General features: G+C 40.3%; 1 protein-coding gene and 1 pseudogene across 3 annotated transcripts in view; one reads left to right on the top strand and one right to left on the bottom strand.

Annotated features, from left to right (window-relative positions):
• Positions 1-10,113, top strand: part of Jph1 (junctophilin 1) — a 90,630-nt gene that overhangs the window by 17,296 nt on the left and 63,221 nt on the right. The window lies entirely within an intron of this gene.
• Positions 3,037-4,413, bottom strand: LOC110338803 (annotated as a pseudogene).

Genomic DNA, 10,113 nt, shown 5'->3' on the forward strand with positions numbered 1-10,113 from the left:
ACACACACACACACACACACAGAGTAACTGTGTCTGTAAGAAATGGAGAATTAGAAGATCACAAAACAAGTGTGTAATAGATCTAGGCTGAGGCCCAAGAAATGTGTTTCACATCCTCCAAGTTTTGAAAATTGGGCTGGGTGTTATTTTCTTGAAGTTGTGACCCTCCTTAGGTTCATAAAGGCTGGCCTGGCCAGGAGCAATAGTATTGCAGTGCAAAACAGATCACACCTCAAAGAGATCATTCTGAGCCAAATATGAGTGACCAAAGCCCAGCAACATGGGTTCAGATTGCTCCATTGTGGTGGAAGCAGTTACCTGAACTAATAATTACAAGAGGATTAGTCACAAAGCATTTACCAAATGTACCAGTGGAAACTACAAGTAAGAGGATGGCAGCCAAGCTGCTCTAGGTTTCAGATGCTGCCTGATGGCATTCTTAGCTTCTGGATTGGAGGAAGCTAATGACCTGCTGAGTAATTGTCAAACAATTTATTTAAGAGTTATAAAGGTGTTATGTCTGACACAGAGGTAACAAATGGCTAATGAAGAGACTAATGATAGCCTAAGATGATTTTATACTGGATCTACAGTGTTCCTAGAGTCAACAACCATGACGTTCTAATAATCCTACCCACTCAACCTTGTGGCATCTTCAACGTGGGAACATGGATATGGCTTTGGTTTCTTTCTTTTTTTCTTTCTTTTTATTTTTATTTCTTTAGTCCTAGGAACTTAGTTTTTGTTATTTACTCACAGATTACATCTTGCTACTGTTTTGTTAAACAGATACAATACTTTGGATAGCCACAAATCTTGCAGGCCAATGTAAGCAGATTTAAGAAAATAAGGTAAATTCTAGTGGAGAGGGAATCCTGAAAAGGCTGAGGAGAGTGGGCCACTGAGGGTGAATAAGAAGAGTGAGGGGGATGTGTTGCTGTAAATCTCTCCAACCCAAATATGCTCTGGCAATGAAAACACAACACAATTAATATGATTACATACTGTGTGCCTAGATTGGGCAGATCTACAGGTACACTACCATCTTCCACAGCTTGGAGAAACTTGCGGTTTCTCCAGGCCATGTGCTTCTGCTCTGCTTTTCTCCTTCCTACTCCTCTGCACCCTCTCCCTCTTCCATTTTCTCCTCCTTTTCCCTCCACCTTCCACTCCACCTTTCCTTTTATCTGCCCAATCATCAGCTCTCCTTTATTTTACAAATTAAGGTGAGAAGCCGGTTTATAGGAAATCACCTGAGTGCTGACTTATTCCTTGTTTGCAGCCACTCACGTGAGAATGGAATTAACATCAGATCTAATTAGCCCCATGGCTATTCACAACAGGGATGAGGCAAGAAACACATGGCAACTGAGATGCTGGAGACAAAAGGAAGTTCCAGACCAACGCAGGGGAAGGAAAGTGTGCCTGTGTGTAGTCATACAAGTGATTGGATCATATAGTTTCCACAGAAGTGGTATTCCACAGGAGATGTTGTTTCTTCTCCCCTGAAGCCCATCACAGGGAGAACACAAGAGTCTCACTTCTTCCTCCACTACACAATGAAATTTCTCAAAATGAGGCATAGAAAGAACTTTTCACTCCTCAGACTTCCCAGAGTATATTAAAGCACACTGAAGTTTAGGAAATAGTGGTTGGTTTATGTTGAGGGACATGATCTAGAAGGTTTGCAGACTGAAGGAAGTCTATGAAGGTATTTAAACAGGCCCACTAGCCTATGACATGGATGGTCTGACTGAAATGGAGAAGAGATGCAAGTAGAGCTTTATCTGTGGAGGAGACAGGGTTTTGTTTTGTTTTGTTTTATATAGTAGTTATTTTGTGTTTATATTTTATTTTTTAGAGTACCAATCTTTTACGTTTTCACATGCATGTCATTATATACATTGAATATCTTAATCACAGGCCTCTCCTGTCTTTCCTCACTCATAATATCATCCTTTCATGTCCTGTATGTGTGTGTGTGTGTGTGTGTGTGTGTGTGTGTGTGTGTGTGAGAGAGAGAGAGAGAGAGAGAGAGAGAGAGAGAGAGGACAGACACAGACAGAGAGACAGACAGGGAGGCAGGCAGGCAGGCAGAAACAGACAGACACAGAGACAGAGAAATATTTTTTGTTTCCCATCTTCCTTACTATCTCTTGTTGCATTCAATTCCTTTGGAATTCACCCTTCCTTCTCACCCCCAATCCCCATCCCTTGCAACTTTTATTTTATGATATATGTGTGCATTTGTAGATTTTAACTAACACTGTAGTGGAGGGTAGGGATGGCGAAGAATCTTATCTTGTATCTTGACCACTTAACAAGACTTGGTAGTAGTGAACTTGAAACAGAAGCAACTCTAAGACGTGTGTCCAATGCTCTAATGCCCCTGTGAGGTTAGCAAAAGACTTCCCAGGCATTTTTCAAATATATGAAACAAGTCATCTTTGTGATTCTTTTTCTTATTAGTAACATGAACCAGATTGCTAAAGAAAACCCAAGTCTAACTCTCTTCTGAAATGTAGATTCCTCTCCTTTGTCTGGTTTTGAACCAGACTTAATATTTCATAGAGAAGTTACTCGGGAATAGAGTATAGAGTAAAACAGCCTGACATTTCGCTTTTCTAATTTCAGATTTATCCTCAGTCAAAAGTTGGTAGGATGAAAGGGAACAGGCCATATTAGGTAACTTTTTAAAAAGAGATTACTGTGATTTTTATTCCATTTGAAATCCTGATAAAAGTAAAAACAGTGAGAATGAAGCTTTACAAATACTGCAGAATTACTACATCATTGATATGGCTTGTACACTGGTTGGATATAGAAAGAAAGAGAAAAAAAGCATTAAATAAGGCAGAAACAACATGTGCAGACCAAGCACATTACCCTGGCATAGTCCTTAGTAAACAGCTACCCTGGTTAGGTGGTTTTTGACATGGTTGCATATAGGTCTCATTGCTTGGAAGGTTACCCTCTAAACAGCTTCATTCATTAAAAAACAAACAAACAAACAAACAAACAAAAATCCCTGTCACCTCACTGGCTAACAATGGCCAGAAACCCCCTCATGTCACTTGCACCCACTGTGCTTAGAGTCTTCTCATACATCTGGGTGAACATCTGTTTTATCTGAACAAGGTCAATCTCAATTTGAGTGACTCTAATAGTGACTAGGGGAAGTCACCTGTGCCAGCACCTTTCAGAGAGTAATAGAGGTCTGCAGAGAATGTAGGGTGGTTGAGGACATACTACAAGATGGCCTTCAAACTACTTTCAACATATCTGGAAAACTCTACTCACACTATTTAACAGTTTTGATTAGCCATCCTGGATAAGCCTCCATGGTACCTTTCAGTGAGGGAAGCTTCTTGGCTGGGGAACCATGTTAAAGAAGGACTCACCCATCCCTCATCTCCCCTCACCAGGGTGGAGAACCATGTTAAGGAAGGACTCATCCATTCCTCGTCTCCCCTCACCAACCTGATAAGAGATATCTCCCTAACCGTCTGGCAGTTTGTACTCTGGTTCTCATAAGAACCAAGGAGATGTTCAAAATGTTCTGAGGTTTCTGACCTAATGTCCTTCTCAAGGTCTTGTCCAAATTCTAAGTGATAGCATCTAATGATGTCTCGAATCTCTCAATTTGTTCTTGTACAGAATATCCTGAGTCCCTGCTCCCTGTAAACTCCAGGCAGCATGGTATGTAGAAGGCATGAACAAGGCAAGGGTTGCATCTTTCATATTTTCACTCAACTCTCACTTGAGATCTTTAATTAAATCCTTACCATACATGCATGGTCTTAAAAGCTGCCTTCATTTGTTGCCTGTGGTCATTGGAATGGTTGGATACAACACCCATAATTTCTCTTCTGTCCTAATCCCCTTCATTGCTTTTCAGAGAGTTACTGTATCTCTCATTACATCAGATTAGAGCTTGGTTGGATTGTCCCTTCAGTGCCCTGAGTAATTTTAGCAAGCTGACTAGGGTAAGGAGTTTATCCTCTAAGGTACTGAGAAGGTATCTGTCCTCTAGAAAAGCCACCTGATAATGGATCCATTATCATGATCCATGACCATAAAACTGTGCAAGTGGCTATAGATGGCCTGGAAAGCCTGCTTCACCAAGTGAGACCTCAAAGCTTTGGCCTCTAGGATATGGTAACATGTCCCCTGACTATGAGGCACTAGGATAGCCCCCAGGGGCTGGGTAACCTCCAAGTGTACAGTGACCTGCAGCTCCTTGGTAGCCACCACATCATGCTGATAGGTAAGCACCTCCTTCCATTGGTAGAAAGCCACTGGATGTGGATACTGAGGGAAACATGACTTCTGACCTCCAAGAGTATACACAGGGAAAGATGGATGGCCTGTTGAGATAGCCCAGGTATGATATCCTGAACCAGTGAACAGCATCCCACATTGTTTAAACTCTTAGGAACAGGGTTGTAAGTAGAGATATGAAAGCTAAAAACTCTTTTGAAGTGACAAAACATGGCTCCAAAATTACTCATTTGTTCAACTCAGAAATTATTATTAAATACTTGCATGTTCCACATTGTATTAGACATGAGAGAAGAAAAGGAAATGTAAGTCTGCCTCCCACCACAAACTAAGAGTTAACACAGATGAACTTAAAGCAGATGTTTATTAGTACTCTACCTCACTTTACAGTAATCCCAAGACAGTTTGCATAAATGTCAAAATGATTGTTCTTAGAGGACTTAAAAATGAGTAGATTGACTTGTTTACCAGGCTGTTCCAATGGCTCTGCTATACTTGGCTACATAGCCAGTAAGATATCTTCATATTGCAGTACAAACTTGACAGTAAACACATGGTTTTTTTCTTGAAGTGCTAGGGATTTAATGTGGGGTCCAAGCATGCTAGAGAAGTGCTCTAGTTCTGCACTACATCCAGAGCCAGTAAAAGTTTGCTTTCTGCTTTTCAGTGGGGTAACTTTCAACCCATTACTGGAATTACTGAAATCTGATTATCAAGTAAGGAGATAATCACTGCTAGCGTTTAACTCCACAGGTGAAAACAAGAGTAAGAAAATCAAACTTGGGAATTGGTTTAGTGGTTTGGTTTTGCTTTGTTGTTTCAGCACTTTCTATGCTGTATGATTTTTGGCTTTAAAGTTCAGTTGCTAAGCTTTAATGTTTACAAGTGTTTAAATTGCAGCTGCTGTGTTTGTCACAGTTGTTGAGCCTTCACGGCATATAGTAAACATGTTTCAAGCGAAACAGGATAAACCACCAGAGAGAAGATGCAGACAGGCACCCTCCCACACTAGGGTCCTGGTGAACAGGAGTGGGGGGGATGCTGGACTCAAAGAAGGGATCAGTAAAGTGCTGTGAACCGTGGGAACTCTGGCACAATAAACGTACCTTAGGCAAGGTAGAATTGGTTGAGCATGATATTATAAAGAATTTGGTCAAGACAGAGCCTTGTAAAAGCCTTGTAATCTCAGCACTCAGGAGGCAGAAGGAGGATCATGAGTTCAAGGACAGCATGTACTATGTTGTTGAGAGCCAGTCTCAGAAAAAAAAAGTTGATTAGGGAGCAACATTTTCAGGGAAGCAGTAATGCACCTAATGGCTCATAGCCTAAGGAAAAGAGACTCAAAAGCAGTGAGCTCACCAGTGTACCTGTGGGATATCTCTGGTCATAGATTCTCAGGTTCTTGGGCTTTTGGTGTTCTGTTAATGCTTCAGACTGACTCTCACTGCCAACAGCAGCTGGAAACAAGGCTTTCTCCTAGACACACCTTCCTGCCCTCATCGTACCACCAGGAAATGTGATGTAGAAAGTTCTCAAGTGTTTGGCAAATAGTGGTACTACTTCCAAAACATATAAGAATCAATGTTGTTGGTATATAGAAAAGAATGTTTTGATTTGAAATAGAAAAGTAGGCTAGAAACATCCTCACTTGCAAAGTTTTTGTTACAGTGCACATACAAGAATGCACTTCCAGGGAGCTGACAAGATGGCTCTTCAGTTTGAGGTGCTTGCTACCAAAGCCTGATGGCCTGAGTTCAGTTGCCAGAGCCCACGGGGTAGAAGGAGAAAACCAATTCTCATTGTTGTTCTCTGACCGCCACATATGTGCTCGCATACAAATAAATGTTTAAAAACTAAAAAGAACACAACAAACCCTTCTTGATTCTGTGTCCTCTTCAGCATGTATAATGCCACGGGGTTAGGCACAACCAGATGATGATGGCGGGGAGGGGGGTGCATCCTGGGTAGCATGTAGCACACAGGCGGAAACCGCCTCTGAGTTCTGAAGAAGCTAGTAACATGACCAGCAGTGTCTCCAGAGACTGAGTTTAGCTGCTTGCACACTGAACAGAAGGCAGCAGAAGTTGTTGTGGGATAGAGAAGACGACATCCAGATATGAATCAGTCTAAGCAAAAAGAACCAAGCCCTGAAGCTCCAAAGGAGAAAAGTCAGTGACAATTGTAAATAAGTTAAGTACTAAGGGTGTAAGTAGAGTGACCAGGAGTGTGTGGCACTCTGGGTGGTGGCAGAACAGTAGGACACAAACTAATCCATCTTATAATGCGTGGACATTCATTGTGGAACATGACTGGGTGATCAGGAGACTCCTATAACAATAGAACTATGAGGCCTGAGCGTTGGAGAGTTCCCTAAAGAAATGAAACATCAAAATCAAGGATTCAGGTTGACATAATAAACATCTGTATGGAAAGGATGTAAAGATGTCTGCAGAAGCATGTGAGGCAGATGTAATGAAACAGGAAATTATTGTGTACTGAGACAAGGTCAAACATAGTTTGTGCTTGAGAATGTCACTTATTTATGTAATCCCACCTAAAAATTGATCCAATTGGCATTTCCTTTTTCTGTAAGGCATAATCAGTACAGTGACCCTCTAACTTAAACCTTCCTGCTGCCTGGTCTTTTGACTAAAAAAATAAAATTAATAATGACTTTGTGCAAAAGGCTGATTGTGGGATGGATCCCTAGGTAGAGCAGTCTCTGGATGGTCAATCCTTTTGTCTCAGCTCCAAACTTTGTCTCTCTAATTTCTTTCCATGGGTATTTTGTTACCCATTCTAAGGAGGGACAAAGTATCCACAATTTGGTCTTCGTTCTTCTTGAGTTTCATGTGTTTTGCAAATTGTATCTTGGGTATTCTAAGTTTCTGGGCTAATATCCACTTATCAGTGAGTGCATATCATGTGAATTCTTTTAGGATTGGGTTACCTCACTCAGGATGATACGCTCCAGATCCATCCATTTGCCTAAGAATTTCATAAATTCATTGTTTTTAATAGCTGAGTAGTACTCCATTGTGTAAATGTACCACATTTCCCGTATCCATTCCTCTGTTGAGGGACATCTGGGTTCTCTCCAGCTTCTGGCTATTATAAATAAGGCTGTTATGAACATAGTGGAGCATGTGTCCTTATTACAAGTTGGAAGATCTTCTGGGTATATGCCCAGGAGAGGTATTGCTGGATCCTCCGATAGTACTATGTCCAATTTTCTGAGGAACCACCAGATTGATTTCCAGAGTGGTTGTACAAACTTGCAATCCCACCAACAATGGAGGAGTGTTCCTCTTTCTCCTCATCCTCGCCAGCATCTGCTGTCACCTGAATTTTTGATCTTAGCCATTCTGACTGGTGTGAGGTAGAATCTCAAGGTTGTTTTGATTTGCATTTCCCTGATGATTAAGGATGTTGAACATTTTTTTCAGGTGCTTCCCAACCATTCAGTATTCCTCACATGAGAATTCTTTGATTAGTTCTTTGCCCCATTTTTTAATGGGGTTATTTGATTTTCTGGAGTGCAGCTTCTTGAGTTCTTTGTATATATTATATATTAGTTTCCTATCAGATTAAGGATTGGTAAAAATCCTTTCCCAATCTGTTGGTGGCCTTTTTGTCTTATTGACAGTGTCTTTTGCCTTACAGAAGCTTTGCAATTTTGTGAGGTCCCATTTGTCGATTCTTGATTTTACAGCACAAGCCATTGGTGTTCTGTCCAGGAATTTTTCCCTTGTGCCCATATCTTCCAGGCTTTGCCCCAATTTCTCCTCTATAAATTTCACTGTCTCTGGTTTTATGGTTCTTTAATCCACTTAGACTTGAGCTTTGTACAAGGAGATAAGAATGGATCAATTTGCATTCTTCTACATGATAGCCGCGAGTTAAGCCAGCACCATTTGTTGAAAATGCTGTCTTTTTTCCACTGGATGGTTTTAGCTCCTTTGTCAAACATCAAGTGATCATAGGTGTGTGGGTTCCATTCTGGGTCTTCATTTCTATTCCATTGATCTACCTGTCTGTCACTGTACCAGTACCATTCAGTTTTTATCATAATTGCTCTGTAGTTCAGCTTGAGGTCAGGCATGGTGATTCCACCACAGGTTCTTTTATTGTTGAGAATGGTTTTTGCTATCCTAGGTTTTTTGTTCTTCCAGACGAATTTGCAAATTGCCCTTTCTAACTGGGTGAAGAATTGAGTTGGAATTTTGATGGGGATTGCATTGAATCTGTAGTTTGCTTTCTGCTGGATAGCCATTTTGACTATGTTAATCCTGTCAATCCATGAGCACTGGAGATCTTTCCATCTTCTAAGATCTTCTTTGATTTCTTTCTTCAGAGACTTGAAGTTCATATCATATAGATCTTTCACTTCCTTAGATTCACACCAAGGTATTTTATATTATTTGTGACTTTTATGAAAGGTGTTGCTTCCCTAATTTCTTTCTCAGCCTGTTTATCCTTTGTGTAGAGAAAGGCCACTGATTTGTTTGAGTTAATTTTATATCCAGCTACTGCACTGAAGCTGTTTATCAGGTTTAGGAGTTCTCTGGTGGAATTTTTAGGGTCACTTATATATACCACCATTTCATCTGCAAATAGTGATATTTTGACTTCTTCCTTTCCAATTTGTATACACTTGATCTCCTTTTGTTGTCGAATTGCTCTGGCTAGGACTTCAAGTACTATATTGAATAGGTAGGAAGAAAGTGGGCAGTCTTGTCTATTCCCTGATTTTAGTGGGATTGCTTCAAGTCTGCTTGTGGACGTTGTACATCGTGGTGCGCACTAGGCTCCGCACCACGATGTACAACGTCCACAAGCAGGTTTGTGGAGTAGCCTGGGCTGGTATTTGTGCTCTCCTAGGGTCTGTATGACATCTGTTCAGGATCTTCTGGTTCATAGTCTCTGGTGAGAAGTCTGGTGTAATTCTAATAGGTTTGCCTTCATATGTTACTTGACATTTTTCCTTTACTGCTTTTAATATTCTGTCTTTTTTTAGTGCATTTGTTGTTCTGATTACAATATGTTGGGAGGAATTTCTTTTCTGGTCCAGTCTATTTGGAATCCTGTAGGCTTCTTGTATGTTCATGGTCACCTCTTTCTTTAGGTTTGGGAAGTTTTCTTCTATAATTTTGTTGAAGATATTTGCTGGCCCTTTAAGTTGAAAATCTTCATTCTCATCTATTCCTATTACCCATACGTTTGGTCTTCTCATTGTATTCTAGATTTCCTGGATGTTTTGAGTTAGTATCTTTCTAGATTTTTGCATTTTCTTAGATTGTTATGTCCATGTTCCCTATGGAATCTTCTGCATCTGAGATTCTCTCTTCCATCTCTTGTATCTTGTTGCTGATGCTCACATCTATGCTTCCTTTTTTCTTTCCTAGGCTTTCTATCTCTAGAGTTGTCTCCCTTTGGGTTTTCTTTATTGTTTCTACTTCCATTTTTAGATCTTGGATGGTTTTGTTCAATTCCATCACCTGTTTGGTTGTGTTTTTCCTGTAATTCTTTAAGGGATTTTTGTCTTTCCTCTTTAAGGACTTCTACATTTTTAGCAGTGTTTTCCTCCAATTCTTTAAGGGCTTCCACCTGTTTTGCTGTGTTCTGTATTTCTTTAAGTGAGTTATTAATGCCCTTCTTAAAATCCTCTATCACTGTCATGACATATGATTTTAAATCTGAGTCTTGCTTTTTGGGTGTGTTGTGATATCCACGACTTGCTGTGGTGGGTGTACTGGGTTCTGATGATGCCCAGTGTTCTTGCTTTCTATAAGTAATATTCTTTTTTTTTTTTTTTTTTTTTTTTTTTTTTTT

This window comes from Mus pahari, chromosome 22 (genome assembly GCF_900095145.1).
Source record: "Mus pahari chromosome 22, PAHARI_EIJ_v1.1, whole genome shotgun sequence".
NCBI lineage: Eukaryota > Metazoa > Chordata > Mammalia > Rodentia > Muridae > Mus > Mus pahari.